This window comes from Arachis hypogaea, chromosome 6, assembly GCF_003086295.3.
Source record: "Arachis hypogaea cultivar Tifrunner chromosome 6, arahy.Tifrunner.gnm2.J5K5, whole genome shotgun sequence".
NCBI lineage: Eukaryota > Viridiplantae > Streptophyta > Magnoliopsida > Fabales > Fabaceae > Arachis > Arachis hypogaea.
In genome coordinates this window covers 104415283-104431503 of record NC_092041.1, presented here as the reverse complement: position 1 = coordinate 104431503, position 16221 = coordinate 104415283, and positions in this window count along the sequence as shown.

The following is a 16221-nucleotide window of genomic DNA, read 5'->3' as shown; positions in this document are numbered from 1 at the left end:
GCAAACACACGCACAAACACTCATCAAATCTCTTTCTCCCTCCCTTTTATGGCTTGATCATTGATGTATGCTTGTTGGATTTTCTAGAATATGTTGTTAATGATGATGGTGGAGCTAATTTGGTTGAAACTAGTTATGTTTGATGAATTAGAACAAACTTAGGATTGTATTTTGAGGATTATTGGTGAACTGAGATAGACTAGCATCTGTCTTGGGGCCTTAATAACTCAATTTGGTGTCCAAGAACGTTTGAATTAATTCATGTTTTAGTTTTTTTATGTTGAATTTCTAAAGATTATTAATTTTGTAGAATCTGGTTGTTAAACTAGTAACTTGCGGAGCCCATTTCTTTATTTTATGGCAAAATTTTCGAATGGGACTAAATTTTGGTGAAAGATGGATGTGTCTAGTAATACTAAGTTTGATATTATTTCAATGACTTGAGAATAGGGGAGCTTTAATTTTTCCCTTAATTCTAGTGCCACTATAAGAAAAAAGTCTGTCGTCACACTTTTTCTTGCAAAGGTCAATGACCATGCTTTTATAAAGATGGTGATTGATTGAAGATTTGACCATGTTTTTTTTTATCATGCTTCAAAAGTGTGGTCGAAAGGGGGTCAATGGCCACGCTTTTATGAAAGTGACAGTTGATTAGAGATTTAGCCATGCTTTTTCTTGCCACGCTTTAAAAACGTGGCTGAAAAGGGGTTAATGACTATGCTTTTATGAAGGTGATGGTTTTCTAAATTTCATTTGAGTGGATTTGCTTGTTCAAAGCTTGGAATCAACTAGCACCTAGGAAGCATGTGGAAGAGGATACAGTAGCTGAAATCTACTAGCACTTTCGATTCTATTAATTATGATTTTGTTGAATTTATTCTTTTTTTATTTGTACTTTATACTTGGTTGGGTTGTTCATTCTGATTTTTTTCTTCTTTATGAATTTTTAATCTATTTTTTATTTTGGTTTATGGTTGTTGATTCTGATTTCATTCTATTTTTTATTTTTAATGGTTTTTATTTTACTTTATTTTTGTTTCTATTTCTATTTTCTATCTGTCAACATGGTTTTTCATGTATTTTCTCCTTTACTTTTAGGTCTGAATTCCTAAAATCTCTGAATACTAGTCCTCAAGCCAAGAAATTTCAGCTCAAGAAGGATAAGTTTGAGTGATGTGTGTTTTGCCAAAGTTTGATTATTATGGAGGGTGTTGTTTTTTTTTTATGTTTTGTTGGATTGTAGTGGGTGTTTCATATGTATCAAAACAATCTTGTGGTTTAATATTATGTCTTTCACCTATGTATGTTGGATTGGTTGATTTAGAATTATATATGTAATTTTTTTGTCATTGTTTAAATTAGTTCCTCGAACTATGATTTAAAATTATATGTCAATTTTACAAGATTTATTAGAAGATAGATAAAAAAAAAAGCGTAGCCATAAGTATTCTGAGCTAGCTTATAACTACGCTTAAAAAAGGCAGCCATTGTACAGTAGTCCAAACAATGGTCACGCTAAAAAAATGTGGCTATAGCCGAAAACAATTGGTGCAGTTAAAAAGTATAGTCATATCTTCCTCTATCAGCACGCTTTCGAAGCATATCCAAAACTAAACCAATAGGCTCATTTTTAGAAGCGTGGCTGTAAGTCCATCAGAGGATACGCTTTAAAAGCGTGGTTACAGGGTTATACATACGGCTATGCTTTTAAGTTTGACAATAGATAAAAGCGTAGCAAAAAATTAAGCGTGCTAATAGATCGACAAAAGTGTGGCGATAGAGCAACTGGCACGCTCGCAAATGTGACCATTTCAAAAGAGTGCCAATAGCTCAAAAAGTGTGGTGAGAAACTGTCGCTACGCTTTTTTTTATTTTTTGGCACGTTTTAGAAGCGTGACAATAGACTGCTTTTCTTGTAGTGTGCTACAGCGCCAAGAAAATTATAATATTTAGTTTGTCGAAAATCTTGTTTTAAAAAACAATCATGTAGACATAAATTTCAGAATTTTGAGGTTGTTTGCTATTTCACTATTGCAAGCAAATATGTTTGATGGACAAATGTAAGCATATGCTTGAATTTGTGATTTTGAAGGTGTCTTTGAGGTAATAAGACAGAACCTAGGCGAGTTTGGAGCAAACAATGGAATGAGATGAGATTTCGTTTGAGGAATGAAGATATGACAGGTTGTGGCCGTGAAAGGACCCGATTTGGTTTTATGACTAAAAAGAAAGGCTTGGAGTTGATGACCAAGGCCAATTATGAATTATGATAAGCGAAAGCTTAGGGCTTACTTAACCAATCTCAAGTGAGTAAGATGTATTTTAGCATTGGTTTTGTTTGATGAATACCACCTTATGTTGGACATAACTTCGTTTTTCTTTGAAATAGGCTAAAATCCAAAGATTTGTGACATCATTGTTTTAAAAGGTATCATTGGTTTATGTATATGGCTATCCGCTACATGGTACCATCTGAGTTCCGACTATGGATTGTGTGTGTGCTGTTCAAAGTGTTAAGACTTGAAATTATTAAAGAATGGTTAATTGAAAGAGTATATTCGGTAAAGAATAATAATTAAGAACTTATATGTTGTTACTGTAAGTTGATGGTATGGTGGTAGAGAAAGGAAGAGGATGATAAGGGAAAAAAAAGGAGGGAAGGTGGTAGCAGGCTAGCAGCGATCATTATAGTTGTCAATTGTCATGGTTGTCCCATGTTTTTTCTTCTTTCTTTTTATCCTTTTTTTTTAATATCGTTTCTTTTTTCCTTTTTTTTTTTTCCTTCTCTTATTAGTACTTTTTCTTATTATCGGTATTTTTTTTGGTAAAATACAAAATATTTTACAGTAAATACATCAATTTTTAAGAAAAATATAGATAAAATACAAAGAAATTTTTATCTAAACACAAATTTTTTAAAAAAAGATTACGAAAAAAAACACATTTACTAAAATACATAATTTGACAACAAAAAAAAATGATAAAAAAACCTAAGATTAAAGTGCGTGTGATTTACATATACATTTATGGAAATAATATGCATTAGACCAATTAATTATTAGACTAACTTAGTTGAATGAATTTATTAGTTACCAAAAAACTTGTTCATCGTGTAGTAATGCTATTTTTTCTGATTTTTGTAAAAAGAAAAAATATATACCATACAATTAGATAAAATACATATTTATAAAAATTTGTCGTGTACCACACCGAAGACTAGTATATTATAAGAAAAATTTTAAGTATATTTAAAATATTGATATTCTAATTATTTTAATTATTAATTTTAATTAATATATATTATATATATTTTTTTATAATTTAGATTAACGTTAAAACAACTAACGTGTTCTCAATATATTTGAAACTCTCCCTGTACTATATATTTTGAATAGAATGCTCCAACTTTAGTGCTACTAGCCTACTAGCAATAATTTAAGATGTCATCATACATTCATACTTCTATTTAATGTATCCCAAAAAAAGGGGTTGAATAAAACAATACTCAGATAGAGAATGAAGAAAAAAAAAAGAAGATAATATATATCATTATACCAATATAACAAGGCAAAATAAATTCCAGAAAAGAAGAAAAAGTTATGAAAACTATCTTAAGACAAAATGGTACACTGAGGCTATGCATCACATAATGCTGCCTAATCATTCATCATCATCAAACTCTCAGTGGGAACACCGAACCGCAAAAGCAATTTATGTGGCCTAGGAAAAAGCCTCGACCTACTTGCTATAATTAGTTAATCACCAATTCGGCAACTCAGCACTTGGAAACCACTAACGCATGATAAACAAACACATCAGACCACATTGCAATAATCTTTATCTCCACATTCTTCAAAATCGTAAGGCAACAAGTCAACAACATAGAATGAATGCAAGTTACTTACATAAAAACGGTTAAAATTTTTTTATTTAAAGATATTTTTAAGTAATTAAAATTTAATATATATAATTAATTAAATTATATTATTTTTATTAAAATTAGATTAGATAAATTAATTTAATTAAAAAATTAATAAATTATATTTTAATTTTATTTAAATTAATATTTTTTATAAAAAATAATTACAATATTTTTATTATAAAAAATAACTAAAATATTATTATTATTATAAATTTTGAAATTTTTAAATTCTAACAATTTTTTTTCGTGTCGTTATAAAATTAGAATTGAGGGCTTTTAAAATTAAAATATATATACATAATAGAAATATTTTAGTCATTTTCTATAATAAGATTATTGTAGTTATTTTCTTAAAAAAAAATTAATTCAGACTGGTTCGAAATTTAATTTACTAATTTTCAGTTAAATTAATTTGTCTGATTTAATTTTAACAAAAATAATATAATTTAATCAATTATATATATATATATTAAATTTTAATTAATAAAAAATATTTTAAAAAAATATTTTAAATATCTTTATTGAAATGACTCTCTAGAAGACTTCGCCTAATTAATCATACCATATGGCATATATGGCATATCTTTGATGCACCACTACCACAAGCTAGCTTTGAGGGAAAAAAAATTCACCCGCAGATTAGATACGGGAATCATATGTATGGAAAAACTGCATAAATAATTCATGTTCGGATCGTTGGAGTTCGTTGTAATTCATGCTGATAGCTATTAATTATAATCCATATGTGTCAATATATAAGTTCATCTTTAAACGTTTTTTATTAAATAAAAAATGTTTCGCTTCTTATTAATTAACAAATTTTAGTTCTTTATTTATTATATTTTACATAATGACTCGAATCTGTATTTAAAATTTAAAATTTATTATTTAAATTTAAGGTTTAAAATTTAATATTTAGAATTAAATTTGATTTTATAATTCAAAAAATACTACGCTTCTTATTTTTTTTGAAACATAAATATATTCGCCGAATATATATGACTTAATTAATGGTCACCAAATTTTATTTAATTTAGTCTCATGAACTAAACTGGACATCATAATAAACACATTAATGTGGTAGCACTTAATTGTTCACATCAACCTGTATTAAAAAGGGGAGAGATAGAAGATTGGTCTGGAATGAACGAAGGTCAATTTTCGAAAAATAAAAAATTTAGTTGATCATTTAAAAAGTTAAGTACAAAATTAATTAGTTCAGTTAACTTTAGAACATTATCTCTTTAATTAATTGATAAATGCTAAATTTAGCCCTTAAAACCTTAGAAATTTGCGTCAATTTGTTTCTACAAATTTTAACATTATTAAATTAAATTGGCCCTCAATGATTTGCTCCTTCACCCGGTCTTCATTGTTGAGTCCTTGGTAAATATATTCTAATGTGAATTATATCAAGTAATATGCTACTTAAAGTTCGAGTGAAAACTCATTCTATGCTTGACCATTTTTATTAAAGACAACTATATTCTAAAAAAAAAAAAAATCACTTCGGCCTATGTCTCTGTTCTTCCTGAGACTTCCTTCATTATTTTTATTGTCAACTTGTATAACGACCGATACTTAAGCTATTTTGCTAATATGTTTGAATTGAACGTTATTTTGTTAATATGTTTGAATTGAAGGTTAAGTGTCATGTTGTAAGTATTGGATTGGTTGTTCTTAGAGCATCTTTAATAAAATATTTTTAGAGTATTATTTTTTAGAAGAAAATATAAGAAGACAATAAATTTAATGAACAATGTGAACAATAAAAAAATAAAACTAAAATCAAATGATAATTAATTTAATTAATTTTTAGTAATTTCAAATTTTGAATTAAAAAAATAAAGATTTACAAATGGTGCAGTTACGTATACGATAACCTTCTTTCTCTCTGTGTAATTTTTATTTTACAGAGCATTCTTTTCATCCATTTTCTTTCTATCTCTCTGGTCCGACGCCACCAAAAACATCAGTCGCTGCCGTCCAAAACACTAACTGACGTCACCTAGTTCTCCAAGAACGTTCAAGCAGGTACACCTTTCACGCACATTGCATCCTTCGTGCAGCCTACCAACGCGCTGTCCGTGCAGGCACCCCGAAGCCGGCAGGGAACACCGTCCTAACATCTCCATCTGCAACATAAAAGGACATACGCAACTGCCGTTTCATACACCTCCTCACGGTCCAAATGTTTATTTCACTATGATGGTGGATGGTTATTTCAAGCATTATGTATGCAGATGGTCGTTTTAGTGAGTAATTGAATGATTATTTTTGTTTACAGATGTCGGATGTTCATTTCTATACCTACCCGAATGGTTATTATTACGGCGGTGGTAGAATGCAACCCCTAGGGAGGGTACCGACGCGGGAGAGAGAAGCAAGCCGAACACCAAGGACGCGCGACGGGAAGGACGCAGGCCTGCCTTCACGGAGGATGCTGGCGGAACATACAAAGACCCGTGACAGGACGGTGGCATCCGTTCGAGCTGTTGACTGCCGGCAACGGAGACAGATGCGCGTGAGAAAGGGGGCTGGACTAGGGTCGAAGCTAGATAGTGAGGATATCTCTGACACTGGTGAGATAGGGTGGTTAGTGATGAATGTGGTGGTGGTTGCCGACTAGGGAAAAAGAGGGATTTGGAGGTAAAAAATTTTTGTAATTTAGGGTTTGGATGGTTATTTTTGTAAAATAACTGAATGGAATTTTTTGGATTTAGGGTAATCAATGGAGTAGTTTTCATTTTTTATTCCTATTGGGTTAAATATCCAGTCGATTGTTCACACTGTTAAGATTTCTCATTGTTTCTTTAGCGGAGTTGTATTTTTTATATTTTTAAAAAATGAATTGATTTAGAATTAAAATTTTTATTGGAGTTGATTTGTGAAATAAAATCGATATCACCTTAAAGATATAATATCATTTTGATAGAGAATCAACAAAATTTTATTAATCGTATAATTATTTTGATAAAATAATTAAAAATTATATAAAATTTTAAATGAACCCAAAATAAGTATTGAAAGAGTAAATTTTATTTTTAATTTTAAATTATTATTTATAATATATAATCGTACAAATATTTTTATAAAATTCAAAATAAAACTAAAATTAGAATTAGCATTGTAGATATTTTAAGTTTAAACTCTATATTATTGCCAACTCTCATGTTAAGACTCGATTTGGTAAATGTTTGTATTTTCAAGGGTGAAGTATTAAATTGGCCCTTTTGGATATAATTTTGTTTGGTCCTTAAGATTTAAAGTGTCATATTTGAATTTAAAAATCTTTCATTTAGCTTCAATGTAGTCCCATTATAAGGTCAAAATTAAATAATTAATGCAATGTCCTGCATGACAGCAGTACAAGAATAAGGTCGATAAACAGAGAAACAAGTACAAACTCTAGAGATACAAAATCAATCATAAATGCATCAATACATTTATTTATTATTCTTCTTACAATTTAAATGAAATATTTTCTATAGAACTAAAGAGAATAATAAATAAATGTATTAATGCATCAATAGTTAATTTTATTTATGCCTCTAGAGCTTGTACTTGATCTCCAAATTATCGACCTTGTTCTTATATTGCTGTATGTAAGACATTCCGTTAATTATTTAACTTTGACATCACGGTGAGACTACATTGAAGTTAAATAAAACTTTTTTGGATTCAAATAGGATACTTTAAATCTTAAGAATCAAAACAGAATTTCGCCCAAACGTAGGGAAACCAATTTAATACTTTACCCACTCTAATATTTTTATTGAAGTTAGGTTTGCTTAACTCCTTTCTCCCACCTTCATCCTTTCAATAAGTTCAAACCTCATTTTTTTACTCTTTTTTTTTTTTTTTACACTATTAATTTTTTAAAAGAGTTTGAAGAAGAAGAAGAAAAGAGTAGGAAAATGAGATTTGAACTTATTGAGAGGATAAAAGTGAGACCGAGAGAGAGGGATTAAGTAAACATAGATTTAACAACAATATTATTAGCAGTACATCAATTTTATTAAATATTAGTAAAAAATTTAATAGTGAAATAACATTAATGTCATTTTAAATATTTTGAGATAAAAATATAATGATTAAAATATTAAAGATCAAAATAAAATTCACCACAAACATTCAAGAACAAAATAATACTTTTTCCTAAAATCTAAAATGACTTTAATATATATAAATATAATAAAGAGTAAAAATAAATATAGTTATTTATTAATATATAAAATTATATTATCCTTTTTTAATTTGATAAGGTTTAGTAATTTTTTTTATTTTTGATAAATTAAAAATCATGTTCTTATACATTTTCTAAATCATGAATTCTTATTGAAAATGTTTATATATAAGATAATTTTAAAGCTATTTTATATATTTCACAGTTGTAAAGTCTGACATAATGTTATTTACTAATGGATATCTATTCGCCCAAAAAATATATTATAAATATCTTCATTTATTTTTTTATTACCTTTATCTATATTTAAGTCATTTTAAATGTTAAAAAATAATTTTGATAACCTGTACTTATTAAAAATACTTTTATTTTAATTCATCAAACGTAATTTTTTTTTTGGTGACTATTCATCAAACGTAATTAGTACAACTTTTGAAAGCTATATTTGAAAACGTAAATTTAAAAGTTATTTTTAAAAAGCTTAAATTCTACTAATTTAATTTTTAAAAGATACAAACAAGTTTTGAAAGGGTAAAATATATATTTTTGTTCTTAAAATTTGTTTAAAATTTTAAAAATATTTTTAAATTTTATTTTATTTTATTTTTATTTAAGAAGTTTTTAAATTGTATCAAATATATTTTTGATGGATTAATTTTTTAAAAAATTTAAGATCAATTCATTAATAATTTTATAAAAATAATTTTTAACACGAAGTAAATAAAAAATAATTGTCATATATTATTATTAGATTAATCCTAAATTTTATAAAAATTTAGCTGTCAGGAATATATATTTAATAAATAAAAAATTTTAAAAATAAAATAATAATAAAATAAAATTTAAACATATTTTTAAAATTTTTGACAAATTTTAAAGATAAAAAAATATACTTTATCGTTTTAAAATATATTTTTTAAAATATTTTAAAAATATCACTATCTTTTTAAATTTAAAATATAAGAATATAATTTTTTTTATTTATTAAATACAAAATAAGATATTTATATTTTTAAAACTTAAAAATACAAGCGTCTCAAAAAAGTTTGACCAAAGTGAACCTAGATTACTTCGTTGATCCACTTTTGAAAAACTAAAAACCACGTTTCTATAGCTTTGACACATAATTAATGCGTTCATATGATAATCCCGTACCGTGCGTCTAATCAAATTTGAGTCGATCAAATAATAATTAAGTAGGCAAATTCCAGAAGTCAACTGATATAGTCATTTGTTTAGTTAAATAATTATCGGAATTTAAATTATATTTTTTATATATAATAATTTATTGATTAATAATAAATTTTTAAATAAATTTATATAATTATTTAATTTTTGGTCGCCTGAATTAAAAAATACGATGAAAAGAATAAAAAAACGTTCTGGGATTTGGAACATTTAAACAAATAGTATCCTGAAGTCCTGATTGCAACCTGATTTATTATTATATTTTATTAAAATATTCTGAAGAACATAAAAAATATAAAAACAGTTAAGCTTTTGTGCATTAAATTATTTTGTGTTGTTGCATTATATATTAGAGGTTGAAACTAGCCTTTGTGCATTGTGAAAGCTCAATAAATGTCTAAGTAAAGGGGAGTGTGTTAGTTCGAATAATTGTGTCCTAAAATAGTTCGTAATCCTACACAGCCATAGAATTATATATATCATGCATTGAATATTTTAGTAAAAATTTATCTTGTATTATAAAGGTATATATTAAGATTATAAAATAAACTTTTTATTAAAAATATAAAAAATTTAAATTGTAAATATATTTATTTTTTATTTATTAAAAAAATTTAAATTTTTTTATTAATAATAAATTTCTAATTGGTAATACTAAGAAGAGAAAAAAATAGAATTTTTCCAAAGTGCTATTGCGGATGAGTAATAGTTTAAATGGCATAATCTCCCCGTACTCAATTAAGAGGTTGCAGGTTCGAATCTCCTATCTTTGGTAAAAAAAAAAGAAAAAAATAATCAATCCAAATATACTATATGTAGCATTTATTTTATTATAAGATGTATTAAATAAAGGCAACAATAATAAATTTAGACTATTTTTAATTAATATTTTTTGTTATTATTTATAATAATATGAATAAACTATTCTTTTATTTATTGGAAGATTGCAATAGTAGGTTACGTTGAAGTTCCTTTTGTAAAGGAGAAAAAAGAATCTAAATCTTTATCTTTTCACTTCTTTACACCCCTTTAAATTTGAGTATAGTCAAAGAGCAACTCGTAGTTTGATTCTCAATCTCTTAAAGAAAGTAGTAGATAAAGGTTTGGTAAGAATATCTGTAATCTGCTCAGTATCTGAAATATACACAATATGTAGAGACTTCAACTTATCTCTAATGAATTGAATTTCAAGTTGAAAATATTTCATTTTATCATGGAGGATTGGTTATTCATAAGAAGGACTGTGCTCAGGTTATTATAGTGAATCGTAGGAGGAGTCAGCAGAAGGACATCTAGTTCATGAAAAAGATTTCGCAGCCAGATCAATTCAGCTTCACAAGACGCCAAGCTCCTGAATTCTGCCTCTGTAGAACTCATGTTTATAGTAAGCTACTTTCTACACGACCAAGACACTAAATTAATCCCAAAATAGACATAAAATCTAGATACTGACCTTCCACTATAAGAAAATAAGTTTTCTGTCACGCTTTTAAAGCGTGCCAAAAAGTACTAAAAAGGGTGCCGACAACTTTTTGCCACGCTTTTTGAGCTATCGGCACACTTTTAAAAGGGTCACATCCGCGAGCGTGTCGGTTGCTCTATCGCCACATTTTTGTGGATCTGTCGGTACGCTTTCTTTGTTGGCATGCTTTCAACTCTTACCACGCTTAAAAGCGTGAACATATGTATTAACCTATCGGCACGCTTTAAAAGCGTACCGAAAAGTGAAAGATATGGCTACGCTTTTGAAGCGTGCCAATAGTAAAAGACATGGAGTCGCTTTTGAAGCGTGTCGATAGTCAAAGAAACATGGACACCCTCGTAAAAGCGTGTCGATTTTTCTTTATGGCCACGCTTTTTAAGCATGGCAATAAAAAAGCGTGGCCAAATTTTAAATAAGTGGGCACCCTCGTAAAAGCAAGCCGATTTTTTTCTATAAAAGCGTGGCAAAAAAAGCGTGGCCAAATCACAAATCAATGGCCACCCTCGCAAAAGTGTGGCCATAGACTACTTTTGGGCACGCTTTAAAAGCGTGGCAAGAAAAAAGTGTGCCGACAAACCTTTTTTCTTGTAGTGTTCTATCCTCAATGTCAGTAGCCCAATCTGAGTCTAAAAATGCATAACGCCTTGTGTCAATGTATCTGTGAAAGGCCAAGCCAAGGCCCTTCATTCCTTGCAAGTATTTGAGGATTCTCTTTATAACTTTTCAGTGAGGAAGAAGAAGAGCATGCATAAATTGACTAATTTTGTTAACAGTAAAAGAGAGATCCAGTCAAGTAATGGTAAAGTATTGCAAAGAACCAATCACAATTCTAAACAATTTTGGATCTTCAAAAGTTTTAGCACCTGAAGACAAAAACTGTAAAGAAGAAACCATTGGAGTTGGCATAGGAGAAGCCTCTCCCATGCCTACTTTGGCCAATAAATTTGTTATATATTTTGTTTGAGACAAATGTAAGACCTCATCACTTGTATGTTGGACTTCAACACCCAATAAATAATTCAGAGTTCCTAAATCCTTCAATGAGAAAATCTGATCAAATTGCTTAATCATAGAATTTACATGAGTAGAATTATTTTCAATTATAATTATATGATCGACATAACACAAGATATAAATCAAAGAATCTGTAGTTCTTCGAATAAATAAAAGCGGTATCCGAATTAGCACTTTTAAAACCAAACTTCTCTGACTTTTGATACTTATCAAGCATTTCATCATGAGTTAGCAGCATAGTTTCAACCTCACAAAGACTAAAAATTTATGGTTTTAAATTGACAGTAGTCATAAGCATTTGATAATTCTCATTAAGTCCTTCAAGAATAGCTTTAACCTGTTTTTATGGTTTGAGACGCTTTTCCAAGGCTGCAAGAAAATTTGTAATGGTTTTGATTTTGAAAATGTACTTTGATGCTGTGAAATTGTGTTTCTTGATAATCTTGAATTGTGCCTTCAATTGCTTGATCCTAAATTTTGTTGACTCCTCAAAATAAGCCTCAATCTTGTGCCAAATTTGATAGCTATAAATACATCCAACTATTTTTGGTTTAAAAACTGAGTCCATAAAGTCAATAACGAGGAAATTAGGTTTTGGCCATATTGGATTCATTGTATATATTGAGAAGATTCAATATCATCAGCAAGTTGATTTTCTGAGTTATCAAAACGTGTAGAAATCTTTTCTTAATGCAGATGATATTTTAGCGCTTGTCCTCTAATAGCTGCTAAACATTGTTACTCTCATGTCTTGTGGTTATTTTCTCCCAACTTATCTTGAATCGAATGAAAAGGTATTTGATTAAAAATCTGAAATAGAATCTGATTAAAAGTTGTATAGACAGCATTTGAATCTTTATTGCTAGAAATAGCAGAATTATCGAAAGGTGAGGTCATGGATCTTCAAAAAAAAAAAAAAAGATTAGGCTCTAAATACCATAAAAAATTTAGAATTGTGAATTTTGAACGAAAGAGAACAAAACACTAAAAAAAGAAAGAAAAGACAAAAAAATAAAAGACAAAAGTTAAAATTAAAAAACAATAAAAAGAGAATAAATACACTCATACTTCTAAAGTTACAGTAATAGCATATATATATACACAAAATAAAGATATATATAAACTATCTTATATCAAGACTCACTCAAAATAAAATTATCACTAAATAAAACTAAATTAACTATTTCTCTACTATTTCTCTAATTCTATTTTAAATAAAAATTTAAAATTTTTATTTTTTCTCTCTTTTACACCCTTTTCCATGCCCTTTACATAACCATCATATCCAACTTAAAAAAAAAAATTATATCATAAAAAATATACACTCAACAATGTTAATAAAACAAAGAGAGTATGTATTCCCATAGCAAGTGTACAGACAAATGTAGTATATTAATCTAATTATGACCTGTTTTTATATCTTTCATATTTATACCTCACATGACTTGTAGCCATTGGGTAGGCAAATTAATATTGACTACCCAATCTTAATCTCAGCCAAAGAAAAATATTAAAAAATAAGAAATGTTATATGTACCTTTTTTTTCTTTACATTTTATATATGTACATCTTTTTCCTTTTAACTTTGTAAAATAGTTTTAGTTTATGATGTATAGACATTGACACAAATACAAAATACGACATAATATGAGACACGTTGATATATATTTTAAAATTTTATACGTGTTTTACTCAAATTTTTGTTCCATTGTTAACAACAAATAAATCAACAATTTTTGAGTTTTGTTTCACAATCTCAATTTAAGGAGCGAAAACGACTCCTTTTGTGGGTGTCTCAAGGTCTAAATTGTAGTTTCGAAAGTAAAATTAAAAATGAAAAGAAAACATGCAAGGTGCTAGAGGCAAAGTAAAATGCAGAAATTAAAACAAACAGGAAATTAAAAAGAAGATGAAGGAAGAAACATGAACGTAAAAGAGAAAAAGACATAAAAGAGAAATTTTATTAATAAAAACTGAAAGAAAGCGAAGTACAAGTGTTTTAGTTCAGAGGAATTACTTAAGATTTCCAATTTTACTCTGTGATGCCAAGGGGCTGAGAGCGTTTTTGGGTTTCTAAGTGTTTTCCAAGAAGAACTGAACTGATTACAATATTTTCCTAAAGCTCTATTTATAGACTAGCCTAATATCAGTTAACAGTTACCATTTGTACGCCACTTGCAGAAAATTTGAATTTCTTGTAACTGTTTCCGCACTTCTTGCTTGATGTTAATTTCAAAATTTAAATAAATAGCCAACTATCAAATGATCTAATTTAATTTAAAATAGATATAAATATTATATATCGGAACATTACCAAATAACTAATTATTTCTTTTTATAATTCTCTTATAAAAATAATATTTTGTCTAACATAATGCCTCCAAAATTTTCACTTGAAGTCATACAGGGATTGAAAGTGAAAAATTTTGTTGTTTATAATAATAAGAGAAGTATATACAAACGTATGTTTATTTATTTATTTATTTTTAAATTGGCTAAACAAAAGTAAAATAACTCAATACTCTTATCTTCTTGTAATACATGTAAGAGAGAGAATACGTTAGTGTTAAGCTTCTTCCTCAACTCTGTGCCTCTCACTCTCCCCAATTTCATCTACTATGGTGGGCTTCCTCTGTTCACAAAGATTTGATTATACTTAATTCTTCTAATATTTCAGGCAAGAACTTCTTCCACTCCTCCATCTTCATTCCAGAAAATTAATTTTTGATGTAAAGTGGATGGAAGAGCACCCATTCCATGAATCCAGTCACGTCCCAAAAGCAAGTTAAAACCAGCCTTTGAAGGAACCACAACAAATAGAGTCGGCCTATTGACAGAACCAACCTCAATTGACAGCAGAACCACCCCTCTAACAGAAGAAGTCCTTCCATTAAAATCTGTTACCCCAATGCTACTTTTAATTAGATCTTTTTCGGTCTTTCCAAGTCTTCCCATCATTCTTTCAGGCATGACCAGCAGCTCTCCCGTCAACCAAAATCTTATTGACTATCCTTCCATCAACACGAGAGTGTTCCTTATCATTTTCAGTAGGCTTCTCAAATAATCCTCCACCACACATATTGTCATCTAGCAATAAGCATTCGCTTCCAGGAAAGACATTATAACAATTCTCTTCTAATGAATATACCTCCTAGACTTGACTATACTCCTCAAGCAGTATTGACACCACAGTTATAGGTTGCTTAACACCAAATATTGCTTCTAAGCTGTCATCAAAATCAGTGTCAAAATTATCAGTAATTAAATCTTCATCCTTTTCGCCCTTGTTTTCAACCATTACCTTCTTTCCAACAAAATTCTTCTTTACATTTTTATTACATTTAGGGTGATTAGAAGAATTGCCTGTTTCTGCAGACTTGGCCATGGTTGGCAAAGGAGGAAAATCTACTCCGTGTCCCTTGTATGGATCCAAAGGAACATACTTAGGTATATTTTCTTTCTACTCAAAAGTTGTAAAAGGAGAATATTTTGGAATATTTTGACAATTTGGCCAAGGAGAATAATTAGGAACCTACTGCATGTTAGGATTATAACAAGAATAAATTGGCTTTGAGGGAATAGGCACATTTTTTGGAATATATATACTACCTCTGTCTTGTGCATGATTCATGTTCCATAACTAAGACTCATAGTACCTGGGCTTGAAAGGTCTAGAATTCACCCATTTATTTTTTCCTCTTGCAAAAGCAGTAGGTTGATTCTGCACATTTCTCACATTCTAGACCCATTTATTGTTTGAAATTTTGGTGGGAGGAACTCTTGTCTTTTGAGAAAATCCATCAGGTTTTCCATCAATCATGACCACAGTCTTCATCTTCTGGTTGACGGGAACCCCAGCATTGTTGACGCACTTGTTCAAAGGAGTTTGACCACCCAACTTTTGTTTTCCCTCGACTATTTTCCGCTTTAGCTCGTTAGTTTCATTTTCTTTTTCAGTAATCTTCTTTCTCAACTCAGCCTTTTCTTTCTCTTCAACTTTGTACTTTTCAAACTCTTTTGCAGCTTCCTTGTCAAAAACAGCATTGCACTTTGGACACATGGCGCTGGTGCTATCAGATTCTTTAATTCTCAACAAAAAAATCTAACAAATCCTCACCAGGACGAGGATAAACTGGCTTCTTATCTTGTTCAAAGACTCTCAAGTCTTTATTTTCATCTTTAGCACTAACCATTGTGGCATCAACTTCTACCATGTTGATTGACAAATTGAATGGCTCAACATAATTTGAGTCAGCAGCAAATGGTTCAGTGTCCACCTTCATAGTAGTTTTATCCTCAAACTTCAATCTTCCATCCTCAATTACTTTTTGTATCAAGTCCCTGAAACGGACGCAATTGTTAGTGGTATGCGAAAATACCTGATGAAACTTACAAAATTTCTTATTCTTTATTTCATCAGTTGTAGGC